This window comes from Panthera leo, chromosome A2 (genome assembly GCF_018350215.1).
Source record: "Panthera leo isolate Ple1 chromosome A2, P.leo_Ple1_pat1.1, whole genome shotgun sequence".
NCBI lineage: Eukaryota > Metazoa > Chordata > Mammalia > Carnivora > Felidae > Panthera > Panthera leo.
Genome location: NC_056680.1, coordinates 148,010,577 through 148,027,994, shown reverse-complemented (window position 1 = coordinate 148,027,994; position 17,418 = coordinate 148,010,577). Strand labels below are relative to the sequence as shown.

The 17,418-nt window shown below is 41.2% G+C and overlaps 1 protein-coding gene across 1 annotated transcript in view; it reads right to left on the bottom strand.

Moving 5' to 3' along the window:
* The window catches only part of EXOC4 (exocyst complex component 4), a 750,505-nt gene that overhangs the window by 361,766 nt on the left and 371,321 nt on the right, over window positions 1-17,418 (bottom strand). The window lies entirely within an intron of this gene.

Below are 17,418 nucleotides of genomic sequence, written 5' to 3'. Positions count from 1 at the left end.
TGGGCTGATGGCTCAGAGCCCGGAGCCTGCTTCTGATTCTGTGTCTCCCTCTCTCTCTGCCCCTCCCCCGTTCATGCTCTGTCTCTCTCTGTCCCAAAAATAAATAAAAAAGTTGAAAAAAAAATTAAAAAAAAAAAAAGAATATAGTCTGCTCTATACAGTTTGCAAAGTAGAATGATCTGTCCCCGCCAGAAGCAGATAACTAGCAAATCAGGCCTCCAAATCTTTCAGAATAAAGCCAACTCTTACCTGATCGAGAACCACAACTTTACACACAGCCTATATAGTGTATTTCTAGGATATGCTGCCTGGTTTATATGAATAACCTGGGGTTTTCTAAGGTGATATCACATATTCTTACATAGAACTATGAAGGCAAAAAGTCTTCACAGATTGGTCACTATTACACACATACATGCACTGTTCCAGTTGATACTAAATACATTTTATCTAGAGAAACATTGGGTTGTACGAATAGATCAATATGAATTCTCCTGAGTATCATATGATAACAGTAAAATTATGACTTTAGCAAATGCCTTTGAATGAAATGAGAAAACCCTTTGATACCTGTTTTTAAAAAACATTAAATTTATAGTCGATACCTCTTTTTGGTGATGACTCTGCTTATCATTTGCTAGTAGCAAAATGCAATCACCAAATCATATATGATTCTGTTACCGTAAGGGTAAACCTCAGCATATCCTTCTACCATTTATATACTTCTAAATAAATAATCAACTGAAATTGAATTGTATTCATTTTATTTATTTTTTAAACAATTTTTTAATGTTTATTTACTTTTGAGAGAGAGAGAGACAGAGCACAAGCAGGGGAGGGGCAGAGAGAGAGGGACACACAGAATCCGAAGCAGGCTCCGGGCTCTGAGTTGTCAGCACAGGACCCGATGCAGGGCTCGAACTGACAAACCATGAGATCGTGACCTAAGCTGAAGTCGGACCCTTAACTGACTGAGCCACCCGGGCACCCCTAAATTATATTCATTTTAAAGACTGAGAAGTAAACATGCAATATGAAAGAAACACTAAGTATTTTTGTGTTTGTTGAAGTATATATACCTGTACTTTGCAATATCTAACTTCATTCGACAGTCTTCCTTTAAAGATGTGAAAAGTTTTGAGTGATTTGATTTCAAAGAAAAGCCCTAGCAATGTATCACGTGGCAAATATGCATGGCCAGGGAGAATGAAAATGGAGGCACATTGGAACTGGTAGTAAATGCCTCAAACTAAAAGTATAATAAGAGTCTTGACTGTATAAGCATTTGCATGAATTTATAATTTAAAAGAAAACTATCACACTGGCAACCGATGAACCAAAACCAGAATGCTGACACATGTGACAGGAGACCACACTACTTAATTTTTAAAAATTAGATGACTGGGGCGTCTGGGTGGCTCGGTCGGTTGAGCGTCTGACTTCAGCTCAGGTCATGATCTCACAGTCTGTGAGTTCGAGCCCCGCGTCGGGCTCTGTGCTGACAGCTCAGAGCCTGGAGCCTGCTTCGGATTCTGTGTCTCCCTCTCTCTCTGACCCTCCCCCGTTCATGCTCTGTCTCTCTCTGTCAAAAGTAAATAAACATTAAAAAAAAAATTTAAAAATGAGATGACAATTGAATGTCTAAGGATTTCATACAGTAATCAAAGGCATCTGACTTTTTCCTTGTTTTTTAGACAATCTGGCACCACTGGGATTATCTTCTAAATGACATTGATTAGCTGCAGCCGACAACAGCCTAGCCCCTTCAGTTTGCCTAAGTCTCCATTTATGCCAAAGACACTTATTTAACAGTCAAGCTCCTACAGGCATGTATGTTTGCCTCCGATTTCAAGGAACAAACGTCTAATGAAGGGAAATAGAGGCAAAGATGATACATAGATAACCTGAATAATCTCAATATAATCACGGACACATTGCTACACGCAGAGTTTTAAACATTCGTGAATGTTAACTCTTTTTGGATTTCAACCATGGAATAGAATGGTCCCATGGACCAATGACCACAGTGAGATATTTCATTTATGGAGAGTTGACAGGGTCATCTTGAAAACCTCCAAAATGATAACCTGATAATGAAGAAAATGTGAAACAATGTCCTCTGCCTACCTCCCTCTGCTCCCCCCCACCAAAAAAAATCCAAGGATTTTCCATGGATGAAGATGGTAGAAAATACTAACCTAACACGTATTTATCACAAGAAATCATGTGTTATATACTTTTAAGAACTATTCTTTACTTTAAGTACTGATTTGGAGTTGTTACAATCTTCCAAAATGTTGCTAATATGATTGAGTCTTTTCCTTCCCCCGGTCTCATTACATTCAGATGCTGGTACTAAGCATAATGTTAAGCATTGTAATTCTGCCTTTATTAGCTTCAGGTATATAAATGGCATCCCAGTGAGCGTGGTGAATTTTGATCATTATTTCTCCACTCAAGTTGTGTTCATCTTCCTGCTGAGAGGATGATCACTGAGTTTTACCACAAGCCCAAGGGACCCATTATTTATTATATTACATTTTATGGTGTGGAGTAAATAAATAGCATTAAAGTGCTAAATTCATTCACAGAGATGAACCGTGTTCATAAACTGGAGAAATTCTTTAAATCAAGCCTAGGCTGCTAATAGGCTCTTCATAAAAATGCAGAAAACATCCATTGTAATATGGCAGCAATAAAAGGAGGCAGCTGGGTTAACACACAGAAATATTAGAAGGCAAACATTCTAGGCGAGGCACACAAATGGCATATAACCAGATCATGAGGTTAAACACACAAACCTCACTTAGTCATCTGTCATTTTCATGTAACTGGATTATAAAAATTCACACTTTAAAAATAATATAATTATCATAATAGAATTCAAAATAAACTAAGTGTATGAATGTGAAGACTTCGGCAACCCCAACCCCTCTGAAGACGTGCCTTAATTACTGTGCATTTTGTCCTAATCAGCTTGTCTTACATTAAAAGGCCATTCCATAGGGAATGTGTGTGCATTTGTCTTTTGTATTATATGTAATCCACTCCCATTTCCATCTCTGATTTCTAGGGTCTCGCACAATTGCTTTCGGTACAGCTTCTGACTATAAAAGATTGTCTAGCCACCAATCCTCAAGGATTTTCTTTCCTCATCCTTCATGTGACTTTTAATCATTTAAGGCGACCTACAATTCTGCATTTTTTCCTTGGCAGATTTAAACTCTGTAGTGCTTGAGAGTGACACAAATTCCTTGCTGCCCTTGGACTTCACTACAGAAAGTCACCGTGGGTCTCCAGCATCAGGCCCCGTATCACCCTAGCATCTGTTCCTTATACGGTGCTGCACCAACACCACCCACATGACTGTGAATATTTTTAACAATAGGGATGATAATAAATTTTGTGTCAATTATAACACTCACTGAGTATTTGAAGATGGTATAGTACAGAAACAAGGAACAAGGAAAATGAGTATTGACAAAGTACCATGGTAACTATTTAAAATCATACTTAAGAGGATAACCATAGAAACTACAATCGACATATAAAAGGGGCAAGGAGAAAGACAAGCCTGTTGTGTCTTTGCTTTTGAGACTTCTCTCCCAGCTAATCAGGGATAATCAGAAGCAGTGTATCAAATACAGAACGGAAGCTAAGGCAGGGCCAGGTGCACAGAACAAAGTGAGAAGTCTGGGGGCAAGGGAGAAATTCCAAATCAAGGCCTATGAGGGAACAGCAAGACAAGGCTACAGTGTGTGGTTAGAACGAGTAACAATCTGAGTCAGGGCACACATAGGAACGATGAATGGAACTTTTCAAACCAGAGGAATAAATGGAGAAAAAAATCAGGAAAAAAAACATACAAGAGAAAAGGCAGAACACACAAAGTTGACAGTCAACACTCAGACTCCGAAGAATTAACAGGGAATCTGGGAAAAGGGGGGGCGGGAAGAGATCTAGGTATCACAATAACCAACTTAATAAGCCACACCAGTGTTTCAGGGATTTGGGGTAAAATTATCTGCTTCTTCCCAGCCATCCCCAGGGACTCCTTTATTTGACCCTGAAGGCTGTGCCGACAGGCCAAGTGTGCATACAACTTCTAACTTCCCAACCAGGAATCCCCTTTAAAAGGGATTCCTTTAAGGAACCAACATCTGAAGGGCACAGTAAGGAAGAGAGAAGTCAAGGGCTAGGCAGATCATTGGTTCTTTCACTTCCACTGCTGAGATGAGAGGTGCTGATGCTGTCTCCATACCGGCTCCTCCAAAATCATGTTCTTTGAGGACTAGTGAGGGGGAGATGGCGGGAGGTTCCGGTGGGTAAGAGGTCATAAGCAGAGTTGGGCATTTCTAGAAGGTAGTCCTAAAACTTTGATGCCCTGACAATTAAATAAGGGAGCATATTTCCTGAAAATGAGTTTGTAAAAGCTGATGGAGCTGATCCATTCATTTGTTCAACGCTCTTCATTTTACAAATACTTATAAAACAACAGCTGCTTGCTAGGCTGGGGTAAGTCCTTACGTGACTCACTATGTAATGAGGGTGATGGGCAGCCTAGCAACATCTGACATAGTTGCTCACTCTCCTTAAGACACTTCCTTCACTTGGTTTCCTAAAAACCACCTTCTCTTGCTCTTTTGCTTCCTCCCTGTCTGTTCCTTTTTGCATATTCTTTACCAGGAGCTCTGTATCTTCCTAACCTGCACATTGGAGGTCTTTTCTTTACCTGTGGTCCCTCCCAAGCGGATTTTATCTTGTCTCAGGGTCTGAAATAGCAATGGAATGTTGCTGGCTTTCAAATTTGTATCGAAGGTCTTCCATGCTGACCAGTACAGTAGCCCTAATCACACACAGACGTCGCATTTTTAATTTAAATTCATTAAAACTGAGTAAAATAAGAAATCAGTCCCTCAGTGGCACTGGCCACATCTGAGATGCTTACTAGCTATACATGGCTAGTGGCTATCGTATCGGGCAGTGAAGTTATAAAACATTTCTATCATGGAAAAAGTTCTATTGGACAATGCTGGTCTAGTTCTCACTTCCTAACTGTAGAGCCTTGTGTTCAACTACCTACTCAACATATAACCCGGGCTAATCTAACAGACATCTCAAATTTCCATCTCCAAAACTCAATTCAGGATCTTACTCTCCAACTAGCTCTTCCTTCACCCTCTCGAGCAATCCCATCTTCATTCTTCTTGCTGCTTGGCTCAAAAACCTTTGCGATATGCTTGGCTCCTCTTTTTCTCACACTCCTATCCAACCCGTTGGCCGGTCTTAGCAGTACATCCAGAGTGTGACCGCCTCTCTCCTCCACTGCTAACAACCTAGTTCGGGTCATCATATCTAACCTGAATTACTGCAGTGGCTTTCTACTCTCTGCTACTACTTTTGCCCCCCGATGGTATATTTTTTTACATGGCAGCCAAAGCAATCCTTGAAAAAAAAGTTGAATCAGATTATGACATTCCTCTTTCCAAAACCCTCCAAAAGTTTCCCCCCTCACTCAGGATAAAATCCCAAATGCTTACTGATGGGGTTCTTGAGCAAACGGCTAAGAAAGAATTCTTGAGGTGTCTTTGGTACAAAAAGGTGATTTTATTAAGGCACAGGGACAGGACCCATGGGCAGAAAGAGCTGTGCTGGGTTGTGAGGAGTGACTGATTACGTACTTTTAAGTTAGTAGGGGTAGGGATAGCTTAAGTCTCTAAGGAATTTGGAAGCAAGGCTTTCAGGACCTTGAGGGGCTAGCTGTTGTTAAGATAAGGTTGCTTTTAGTCTCTAATAAAACAAAAACATGGGGGAAGTAAGGCAGCCATGGGTTCCTTGAGCAAGGTCACGCTTTCCATGTTTCAGGCGTCTATCCGTGGGCTGTAAGCTGTAAGGAGATTTAATTTATGCTCCATTTCTCTTGCCTTTGTTTCTCTCAACATTTACCACCATCTAAAAGGCCTTAGGGTGGGGGGTTGGGTGAAATAGGTGATGGGGACAAGGGAACACTTGTGATGAGCACCAGGTGTTGTATCGAAGTGTTGAATCACTATATTGTCCACCTGAAACTAATATTACACTGTATGTTAACTGCAGATTACGTAAATACATTAAAAAGTGAAAAATAAAAATAAATTTAAAAAACGCCTTATATAATCTTGGCTTTATAATCTCTCTCACCTTATCTTTAACACACTCCCTTCCTTGCTCGCCTGACTTTCAGTCATTCTGGTCGCAGAGCTTTGGTGTTTACTCTGTCTCCCGCCTGGAATGCTTCCCTCCTAGGTGTTTCATGGTTTGCTCCCTCATTTCATTCGAGTCTTTGCTTGAACAGTTTCTGTGAGCTCCCTATATAAAACAGCATTTTATTCGGCTCCTTCTCACCCTTATTTTTATTCATATTATTTACCATATTTTGTTTATTGACTGAATCTTCCATTAGAATAAAAACTCGACCAGAGTAGGGACTTTTTTGATTGCTTGGCACATAATAGAAGCTAAATAAATATTTGTTAAATATAAACAAAAAACTATCACTGTGGTAAATGCCCTAACAAAGGAATGTATAAGAAGAATGTTCTCCAGATCCATCAATGCACAGCCAACCAGTTGGGATTATCTCCACTGGGCAAATACTAACCACAAATGTAGAGAACTCGGGTACTAACAAACATTCAGGAGAGCTTCCCACGAATAACAAGTTACATTTGGGGAAGAAGAGGCAGCATTAGGGAATCTAGGAAGGAAAGAAGCAAATCCCGAGAGCTCCCACTCCTGACACAGAAGCTGAGTAGTCTTCCAGGCTGCCCCCAGCACTGAGCGGCTCGACAATATCTTCAGCCAGACTGTGCCTCTGCTTCTCTGTCCGCTGGTCAGTAACAGGCCAGAAGCACACAGTCAGAAGTGAAGTCAACTAAAACAAGCCAAGTATTCACTAATAAATTCCAGGAGCCTTCCCCTGTGTCATCTGAGCTGAGACCAAGAACACTGCCAGCTGGTTATTATTTGCCCCATTTTACAGGCGAGGAAACAAGTTCAGATGATTCAAAGTCTTTGTGTTCAAAGTCACAAAGATGGCCAGGCTAGAATTTTAACCAACGCATGACTCCAAAGAATTCTGAAGTCTGTGGTAACGTGCTAAGTGACAAAGGTACTGAGGACAGCACCCAGCTCAGCAAAGTAGACCCCAACCTTTGAACCGGACACTGAAATCACAGTGAAACAGCCACTCATACCGGTTACTTGCAGCGCGAACGGTCATAATACTAAAACCAACTGCGAAATCGTACTACCAAAAGTTGAGATAATGAACCTACCAAAACTTTTACCAGAAACCTCAGTCTTAAAAAATAAAATGACTTTCCAACCGCTCACTCTCCTAAATCTCATAGCTACAAAACCAAACTAGGCAAAGAAAATAACTATATGAAAAGAAAATGTTTTGATATAAAGATATACTCAGAGAAACGACATCCTTTAGAGTCCTCATAGGCGTTCCTCAGAAATGAGAGTGTTCTCTCTTGATGACCTTTGAGAAGTTTTAAGTGACTCCAAGAGACTCTCAGAATATTCTGAAGGACTCTGTGTCAGCCTATCTATCCTCCTCCCTCTCTTTCCAACCATCCTATCTTACCCCAAACACATACAAACTGCCTTTTACTGCAAATTTCTGTCTTTTAAGAATATAAATATTTAGAAGATTCAGGGTAAAAGCAACATACCTTCTTGTAAGATCAACACAAGCCATTTAACATACATGGTTCTTCATCACGATGTGTGACTATTTCCTAAAATCCAATTTTCCGTACTCAACTTTCTGGGATTGGTCACTCTACCACAAATTCTGGTTCACCAGACAGCACGAGAGACTCTCTTCAACCCTCCACCCCCGCATGCATACAGATCCCTCAGCTTAGCCACGAGGTTAGCACCGACTTTCTCTCCCTGCCACTTTATACCAGCCTCCCCGGTGCGGATGCAGGAATCCATCCCTGGGCTCGGGCAGCCTCATGACCCACACACCTGCTCTGGGATGCCAGACGACTCCTCGCCCTCACCCACTGCTAGAAACATCCGAGTCCATCTCCTTGCTCCACTGCGGGCTCTGCAGTCACCACAGACAACTTGTTTTGCTCCTCATCTCTCCCCTCCTGCAGACATGGCCTCCTTGAGTAAGGGAGCATCTGCTTTGATGCACTCATAGCGCCAGAGCAGAAGAGGAAGATGAATGCCGTCTTATCAAAAGAAAGCGGGTCCCGCCAGGTGCCTCCGTGACTACGAAGGGGAAGAAGACAGAGTAGGGTACAAAGAGAGAGGCAAAAAGTGGAGAACAATTTTGTTGCGCCTACTAAGAAGGATTCCATATACACCCCGCCACGCCCACACCCCCGTCACCACACTTCCCTCTCCCGGAACGGCCATCTCACCCAGGCCACACCTTGTTCTTCATACCAGCGACCCCTGGAGACTCTGCCCCTCACCACCTACCTCTCTCAAGAAGGAAACCTCTGCCCCAAGTCTTTGGTAACCACGAGTAGGGCATGTTGAAGGTAATGTCCTTATTCTTGAAAATCAGAAAGTCAGACCGGATGATCTCTAAAGTCCCTTGTATTTCCCACGTCCCAACACTGCGTATGGGCTTCTGACCCCACTGCTAGGCCTTCAGTAGGAAGAGATGTGCTCCCAGAATCTGAAGCCAATTCTAAATCCATTCCCAGGACACATGCTAATATTTTAGTTAAATTTGAGAGCACAGTAAGACACTTATGATAAGATATAAGATATATAATGGATAACACTGCTTCACAGAGGTTTGCACCAAATAAGATTATTTCTATGAGAAAATAGAGTTCTAAACAACTAACTAATAAATGAAGCAGACATACGAACTATAATCTATTCACAAGCATGAAACTATATTGTTATGATGCCATCAGGTACCCTGTTACAGAAAAGCTTCAGAAAATAGGCAGTTTGGCAAATGACCATGAACATGACCTAAAGAGGCCCACAGACTATTATACAATGTATGCACACACTTTTATTTGACTTGCATGCATTTCTGGAACACATTTATGAGAAAAGCAAGTTCTTCTTAGAACTTCTTTTCCATTCATACATTTAATGGTTTTTATTCCCCTGCCTAGATTTATTGCACTTCCTTTGACATAAAAAAATATATATTCAGAGTATAACCTACACAGGGCTTCTGCAGTGCATCAGATTTTAACAGTGAGTCACTATACTCATTTGTGGAGCACAGAGGAGGGAAGCCCCCCAGTGCCCAAGACACAACATGCTTATTCAGGTAAAACATTAGGTAAACATTATGATGGAATAGATGGCAGGGGAGCAAACCACAATAAAGCAGGAATAGATATTTTGTGGGAACAGGGCAAAAAGCATTTGATTGTAAAGGCTATCTTTAGTTAATCTGATTATAAAGACTACTATAGGAGTTTGTACCAAATGTACTGGTTCTTAAAAGTTCCAAGTATTCGAGAGGCGCCTGAGTGGCTCAGTGGGGTAAGCGTCCAACTCTTAATTTCAGCTCAGGTCATGATCTCACAGTTTGGGAGTTCGAGCCCCGCTTCAGGCTATGTGCTGACAGTGCGGAGCTGTTTGGGATTCTTGCTCTCTCCCTCTCTCTCTCTTCCTCTTCGCTTGTGCTCTCTCTCTCAAAATAAATAAACTTTAAAAAAAAAGAAGAAGAAGAAGTCCCAAGTATTTGAAGTAGAAAATTTCTGATCAGGCATCCTCTGAGATGGAGTATGGTATAATGGAAGACTTGGGAGAGTTGGATTTTTTTTTCTTTAGGTTCCGCAGCTACTTCTATTATCGTAGGTAAGTTACAGAGCTTTTGTACACTAACTTTGATTCCTCTCAAGTTGAATATAGAGGCAAGACTAGGTGATCGCTAATCTTTTCAATGAATCTCATGCATAAAAATATATAGATTGAGTATAAGTGTGAGTGGGAGGCAGTCCGTTTCTCTTTCACAGGCTGCTACTCAGTTGGGAAAAACCAGCTTCAGAGAATGAGGAGAGATTTAAATCCTAAAGGCTGTTCTGGCAAAGTTGGGTTGTCTGCCCATGATCACCTCTACTGCATCGTGGCAAGTGGATGGAGAGAAATGGCTATGTCATCAGTTCTTTCAAGGGTGTTCTAAAGAATATGAACTCCAAAATCTACTCCTTGGGGCGCCTGGGTGGCGCAGTCGGTTAAGCGTCCGACTTCAGCCAGGTCACGATCTCGCGGTCCGTGAGTTCGAGCCCCGCGTCAGGCTCTGGGCTGATGGCTCGGAGCCTGGAGCCTGTTTCCGATTCTGTGTCTCCCTCTCTCTCTGCCCCTCCCCCGTTCATGCTCTGTCTCTCTCTGTCCCAAAAATAAATAAAAAAACGTTGAAGAAAAAAAAAAAAAAATTTCAAAATCTACTCCTTGAATAACATGTTTATTGTTCATATAACCTTAAAAAATGTAGTGTACGCTATTTGCCTCTGGAAAGTCACAATATATCTTGTGAATTAAAGGCTCTGAAAAGTTCTGCAATAAAGAGTTGCTTATTTTAATATCAAACAAAAAGTATATTACAGTTTTACAGTACTAAAAAGAATTTACTAGAAGGGTTTCTTGGGAACAAGAACTGTGTCTTAATTCACCTTTCTGGCCATGGGCCCTAGCACAATATCTGGTATGTAACAGTGTTCACGTTTTTTGAAAAACTGAGTGACTGAACCTAGAAAAGCCTAGAATCTGGAACTATGGCTGATGTTTCTTTCCTGGGTCTTATATAGCTAAAGTGAACAGTAAAATGTATTGGGAAAATTCCAACATAAAAGTGAAATGTACAACAACAAAACAATAGCTTTCCAAGAGGACAAAAAGGTAAGTTCAAGCCGGTACGTTCCATGGAATACTTTCCTTGGGAAGTAAGGAGGAAAGCTAGCAACAAAATCTACTGCACAGGGCTTATGAAAGTATTATGCACCACATGAGCTCAATCAACATTAGCTGGGGCTTCCCAGCAGTGTCCATAACTTATTTATTTACCTACCCACGCTCATGTTCTCAATGCCTCAATTTCTCTGTCTATAAAATAAACAAATATTTACTGTGAAATAAAACAGCAATCCATACTCTCCGAGGAGCTGGGAGGCTTAATTTATGTTACAGGAGCATTTGGGGAAAGGCGGATGATGGATGGGATGCCAATCATCATCATCATCACAACTGCTGTTGTGATGAACAGGTTAGAAAGGCAGCATGCCAACTCTCCCGGCTCCTATGTTTCCCGTCATGGGAGATGTGTCCTTTTTATATAGCCACACACTGCTCAGTTTCTCAAGGTTGGGCAGAAAAGATGAGAACTGATTGCTAAGGCAATAAAACTGAATACAGCCAAGTTCCAGTGATTTGCATTAATAAAGATTCCCTTTATTAATCTTTGGCAAATACTTCTGCCCACAAAGCATTTATAAATTAAATTATTTACTAGGAAAAGCCAAAACAGAATAGAACAGGTGAAAAACAAACAAGGTACAGATCAGGGCTTCTGAGTACAGAGTTGAGAGAGAGAAAAAAAATCTTTGATTAAAATCTTGACTGTATACCACAGGTTCCTAATCCATCAGTTTGTAAATTGCTTGAGAACAGGGACTGTGGCAATCGCTCACACATCCCTAGTGACTGGCATAGTGAAATACATTAGGCACTAAGGAGATGCTGAAGGAACGAAAGGAAGGATGCCCATGCCTCAAAGTTTCATCAAGCAATAATGACAACATAACTGGCTACGTAAAGGCTGACGCTAATGATTCAGTTTGTTGTAAAATGCTTAAAAAAAAAATTAAAATGTATCCACCCTCATTAGCATAAGCTTTAAATGTAGGAGAAGAGGAGGGAAAAAAAAAACCACCCAGCACCTGTATACTCTACATAATGTCCACCAGCTTAATGTACGACATGGCTATCAGTCTGTACACCAGTCACCTCAATCCATTCTGCAGAAAAATCACTGCTTCCAACGTAATACACTAAAACAAATTTATAAATGTTAATAAAATTTTTAAAAGGTCAGGTCACTACTTCCTGTAACATATGTCAGGGGGAGCCTAAAACATCTCAGTATCAGGTCATTGGCAGGACAGCTATGACATTAAAGAATGGAGAAAATGGAATTTTTTCCTCTTTTAAAATTAGTTAACCAGCACATCCGTCTGTTTCCCCCTTGGCTGCCTGCTATGCAGCAAGCACTGTAAGAGGGGAAATTTATTGAAACATACCATTAAATCAATATGGCAGAGCACTCTACTTTATAAGGGGCTATAAAAGTCATGCATGTGGGAAAGCTGAAGAAAACAAACTGACACTGAAAATAAGAACAAAACTGTTTTTAAAAAGTACATGGACTCCTAGAATTTACAAATTTAATAGATCAGGCAGCAAAACCAGGGTCTTGAAAGTCGCCTTATAATCCTTTCTTCTTAGGCTAAAATTAGAAATAGCTCTCTTATTCAAGAATCTAGCATGAAAATGACAAACAAAAGTGAAGGTTCTGGCTGAATTACCAGAAATTACTTTGGAAGAAGGTAATAAAACTGGATTTATAGAAAAGAGTCATACCAGGGTTTTATTTAGTAACAAATGGAGATGCTATTTTTTTGTAGATCATCCATGGAGATTCAGAGGGCAGGGAAAAATGTTGTCAAATAATTCTGCTGTAGAGTAAAATGTGTTCTGAATATCTGAGAAGCAAACAGTGGAAATACAGTATGTGTAGGTCATACTGACATTCTGAATAGATTAAAAATAAAGTCCTGGGCCAGGTTATTCAGTATTTCATGGATGGAGGTATAGATTTATATTTCATATATAGAAAAGACACACATAATGTAAAGCCAGGGGTTTCTCAGAGTTGACCATAAAATATACATACATAAATACCATAAAATATAAATATGTACAACAAAATATATACATATCCCAATTATCTAGATTGATAGAATATACTAGAAAGATTGCTTTGGAAAGTCTTTAGTTCTACAATTGAAAGGAATCTTAGAGATCAACTGGTCTAATATCTACAATGGCATCATTAACTTAAATGTTTATAAAATATTTATAAGGCATATTTACACATATGTATTTGATCCTCGTAACAATCACATGCAACAGAAGAAATTAACAAGTTTACCCAAGACTACTCAGCTGACCATGTGAATGTCAAAAGGGGAGAAGGAGGTCTAAGAAGCTTCTCACTTAAATGAAGAATGGGAAAGAAATCTACAGACAATAAAATCAATCACTGTAATAAAGGTACAAGTGCCTGTAAGTAAAAATAACAAGCAACTAAAAAAATTTGCTGTTACCACTTGCATGACAATGCATATGCCACAGAAAAGGAAACAAATGAACTACACCGAGTTGCTACTAAAGATAAAGAACACTGAATTCCTGTTTAATACGCCAGTGTCCCGTATCACCGTATGATGACAATGGCATATGTATCTTTTACAGTCAAAATGCGTGTGCTTACCAAAAGGAAAAAGGAAAAACAGAGATACCATGAAAATCACCTTGAACTTGGCCTGTAAGCTGTTTCTTTGCATCTCTGTACGTGATTTTGTTTTGTTTTTTCCATTACCATTATCAAAAAGAAGGAAAAATCTCCACCTCGCATGGCAGCTGAGCCGACAAGAGACCCATTTTGTCACAGGCCATTAGTGTTCATCATTACACAGCTTAATGCAGTTGTCTGTTCCCTTTAGTGAACTCTGCATAGATTTATCTTCAGCTAATGCAGCAGAGGCTAAGGGAAACTACAAAGGTCTCTGGGTATGTTTGCCTTTATGGGACAGCATTTTGAAATCACTCTGGGCTAAAGGACTCTCCAGAGTTGGGAGAAAGTAATATGTGCCTCTCCTGTCACATCGGCTTTAACAGGCAATGCTTGCTCAAGGGGAAAAGGATCTGGGCACTCAGAGGCACCTTTGTTTAGACGTGGAAAACTCTTATCTCGGCACTGTAGGTCAGAAATCGAGAGAAAAATTTTATTCACAGACACACATATATGTGCATACCCTGAGCTCCAGAGCCCTATTTGAGGCTCAGAAACGTCATTATTCATTCATTCAACAAACGTAAATTGAGGGCCTACTCTATGTCAGGTACCATTCTAAGTAATAGGAAAACAACAGTAAACTAAGTAAACAAAAATCTCTACCCTTATGCAACTTACATTCCTAGCAGGGATCGGGGTTGGGGGAGACAGTAAGAGAGATACGAGATAAAGTATGCAGACGGTGACAAGGGAAATGGGGCAGGGGGAACAGGCATACTATAATTTTCAATAGGACAGTCAAGGGAAAGCTTCTGTAGGGCAGTAACATTTGAGAAGAGCCTTAAAGGCGTTAAGGTAGTGACTCACAGGGGTATCTGGCAGAGGAACAACAGTGCTGTGCAAAGGTTCAGGGAAAAGTTCAAGGAGACCAGTGTGGTTGGAGCAAAGTGATGTACAGAGAAGGCAGGAGAAAATGCACTTGGCAACAATGGTAGGGGCAGATCACGCAGGGCCTTCTAAACCACTGGAAAGAATTCTGTTTTTCCCTCTGCATGAATTGCTACGGGAGAATCCTGAGCCCAAAAGTTTGCATGACATAACTTACATTTAAACAGGTCACTACGGCTAAAAGGGAGGGGAGCAATGGGTTGCGCACGAGACTAGTTGGGAGCATAATTCGATTGCCCAGGCAAGAAATGAAGGTGGCACACACAGATCAGGACAGTGATTATGAAGGTGGTGAGCAATGGTCAGTTTCTGGGTTTTTTGTTTTGTTTTTGGAAAAGCCAAAAGGATGTGCTGATTAGAGTGTGAGAAGGGCACGCTCCCAGATTTTTAGCAATTGTCTGAGCAATTGGAACAATGGTGCTACTACCTACTGAAATGGGGAACTCTAAAGGGCAGCAGTTGGTGAACAGAGAGTGTAGAATACTGGGATGTCAGTTTTGGACATTTTATTTTTTATTTTTTTAAATGTTTATTTTTGAGAGAGAGAGAGAGAGAGAGAGAGAGAGAGTGAGAGAGGGAGAGCGTGCGTGCTTGAGTGGGGGAGGGGCAGAGAGACAGGGAGACACAGAATCTGAAGCAGCTCCAGGCTCTGAGCTGTCAGAGCAGAGCCCGATGCAGGGCTCAAACTCACAAATCATGAGATCATGACCTGAGCCGAAGTTGGACGCTTAATCGACTGAGCCACCTAGGCACCCACGTTTTGGATATTTTAAATTTGGGATTCTCATGTGACAAAGAAGCAGAAGTGTCAAGAAAGCCCAAGACATAGGCTTTCAGGCTGTGGTTCACTGGCGCAGTCCAGGCTGGAGATAGGAATTTGGGAGCCATCGGCTTGAGATGGTTTTTAAAGTCCTGAGATGGGCTCAGACCGCCAGGAAAGCGAGGGTAGACTGAAAAAGAGAAGGCAGCCGAGAACAAAACCCTGGGCGCTCCAGGCTAAGAGGTCAGGTAGGAGAGGGGGACATTCATGAGGATGGAAGGGGAACGGGCAGAGTGTGATATCCTGGGGGCCAAGTGGGGAAAACCCCCGAGGAAGAGGCAGATATAAGCTGCATCTCGTACCGCAGTTGTGGAGACATGTCTAGGTAGCCGGTCACGGTCACAAGAAAGGGGACACTGTGCTGACTAGCAGGAAAAGTGCAGACTGGAGAGAATGCACAACAAAAGGAAACTGGGGGTTATACTGGTCTATGCCATCCCTTTCTCTGTTTCAATGTCTCCAGTGAGGGAAAAACTAGAGGAAATTAGCCTTGTCCCCTTCTCCATGTTATATTTATGGAAACGGACCAAACCTGTAACCTATTTTGAGGTCTTTGTAAAAAGCTCAGGAAAACTCCCTCTCGGGAGAGTCCACTAATACATTTATCACATCACCTGTTGCCACGTTCTATCTACTACTTTACGTAAACCTTTTCAGGCAGACAAAGCCATTCGGGCATTCGTCTGCTGTTCTCAGTAAGGCAGACACTCTTTTACGTTTCCCCCTGTGTTCTATACCTGGGCTTGTTGACACATCTTGAAGGAAAGAAGGAAGGGGACAAAAGAAAGGGAGTATCATACGTGCCCTCATTTGCTAAAAAACGTGCAGCACTTTTATCCTCAACTAAGTAATGCCCTTGAACCAGCCTCAGATGACATCCAAGGAGAACGACTGAGTCAATAAGTCCAAAGCGGCAAAAACAAACCACATATTGAGGTGTGATTAAATGCCACACTCAAAATTGCTCTGCTCAAAGTTCCCAGAGACACATCTTCGCTCTACCTAATGATTTCTCTTCCTCCTGATTTCTCTGCAGCTTTTAATAAAACTCTCTCCTCCTTTAAACCCTCTTGTATGGTTTCCATAACTGGCTTTACTTCTCTGTCCTTTGCTGCCTCATCATTTCTCTCGTCCTCTTAATATGGAGTGTTCCAAGATTAAACTGACCTCAGTTTTCAACTCTATTCAAAGGCTTAAAAATCCCCTCTATGCAGAAACCATTGGGATTAAGAGCCTGGACTTAAAATCATCAAGATTTCTGCTGAAATCTCACTGTAACAATTACTAGCGGTGTGACCTATGGCAAATTATGATAATCTTTTCTGCACCAGTTTCCTCATCTGTAAAACGTGAGTATCATTATTACTTGCTTCATGGGGTTCTGTGAAGGCTTAATGGGCTAATCCATGTAAGGCTCAACAGGAAGACTGGCACGTATCAAGCATGCAAAAAATGCTGACTGCTATTGGACCTCCCAGATGTAAAGTCCTAGCTCCAGCCTCTCTTTATTTCAAGTGCACTTCTATCGCCTACTGGAATTAGTCATTTGACTTCCTCAAACTCTCTGTGAACCAAAGACAAAATAATTTAGGACATGCAGAAGAAAGGAAATCTATTGTTGAATCATTAGCGAGTCAATTACAGCAAATCATTCAATGAACGTTAGCCTAAGAGTATGATGAATGAAATGGCATTTCAGTATTTGAAACAACGTAACTTGAAATAAAGAGAGTGTCTACAGGCACCCGGGTGGCTCAGTCCGTTCAGTGTCTGACACGGGCTCAGGTCGTGATCTCACAGTTTGAGTATGAGCCTCACACCGGGCTCTCGGTTGTCAGTGCAGAGCCTGCTTCGGATCTTCTGTTCCCCTCTCTCTCTGTCCAATCCCTGCTCCCGCTCACACCCTCTCTCTCAAAAATAAGTAAGACATTAAAAGAAAAACAAAAAAGAGGGAGTGTCTACAAAGCGTTTAGCATATGCCTCCTGCAATGCTGTCCAGCACCTTCTTCTTTACTTCACCAGCCTCCATCCAGTCAAATTTCATTCTTACAGTTTTTACTAATAAAACAGTATGTTTATTCAATCAATCGTC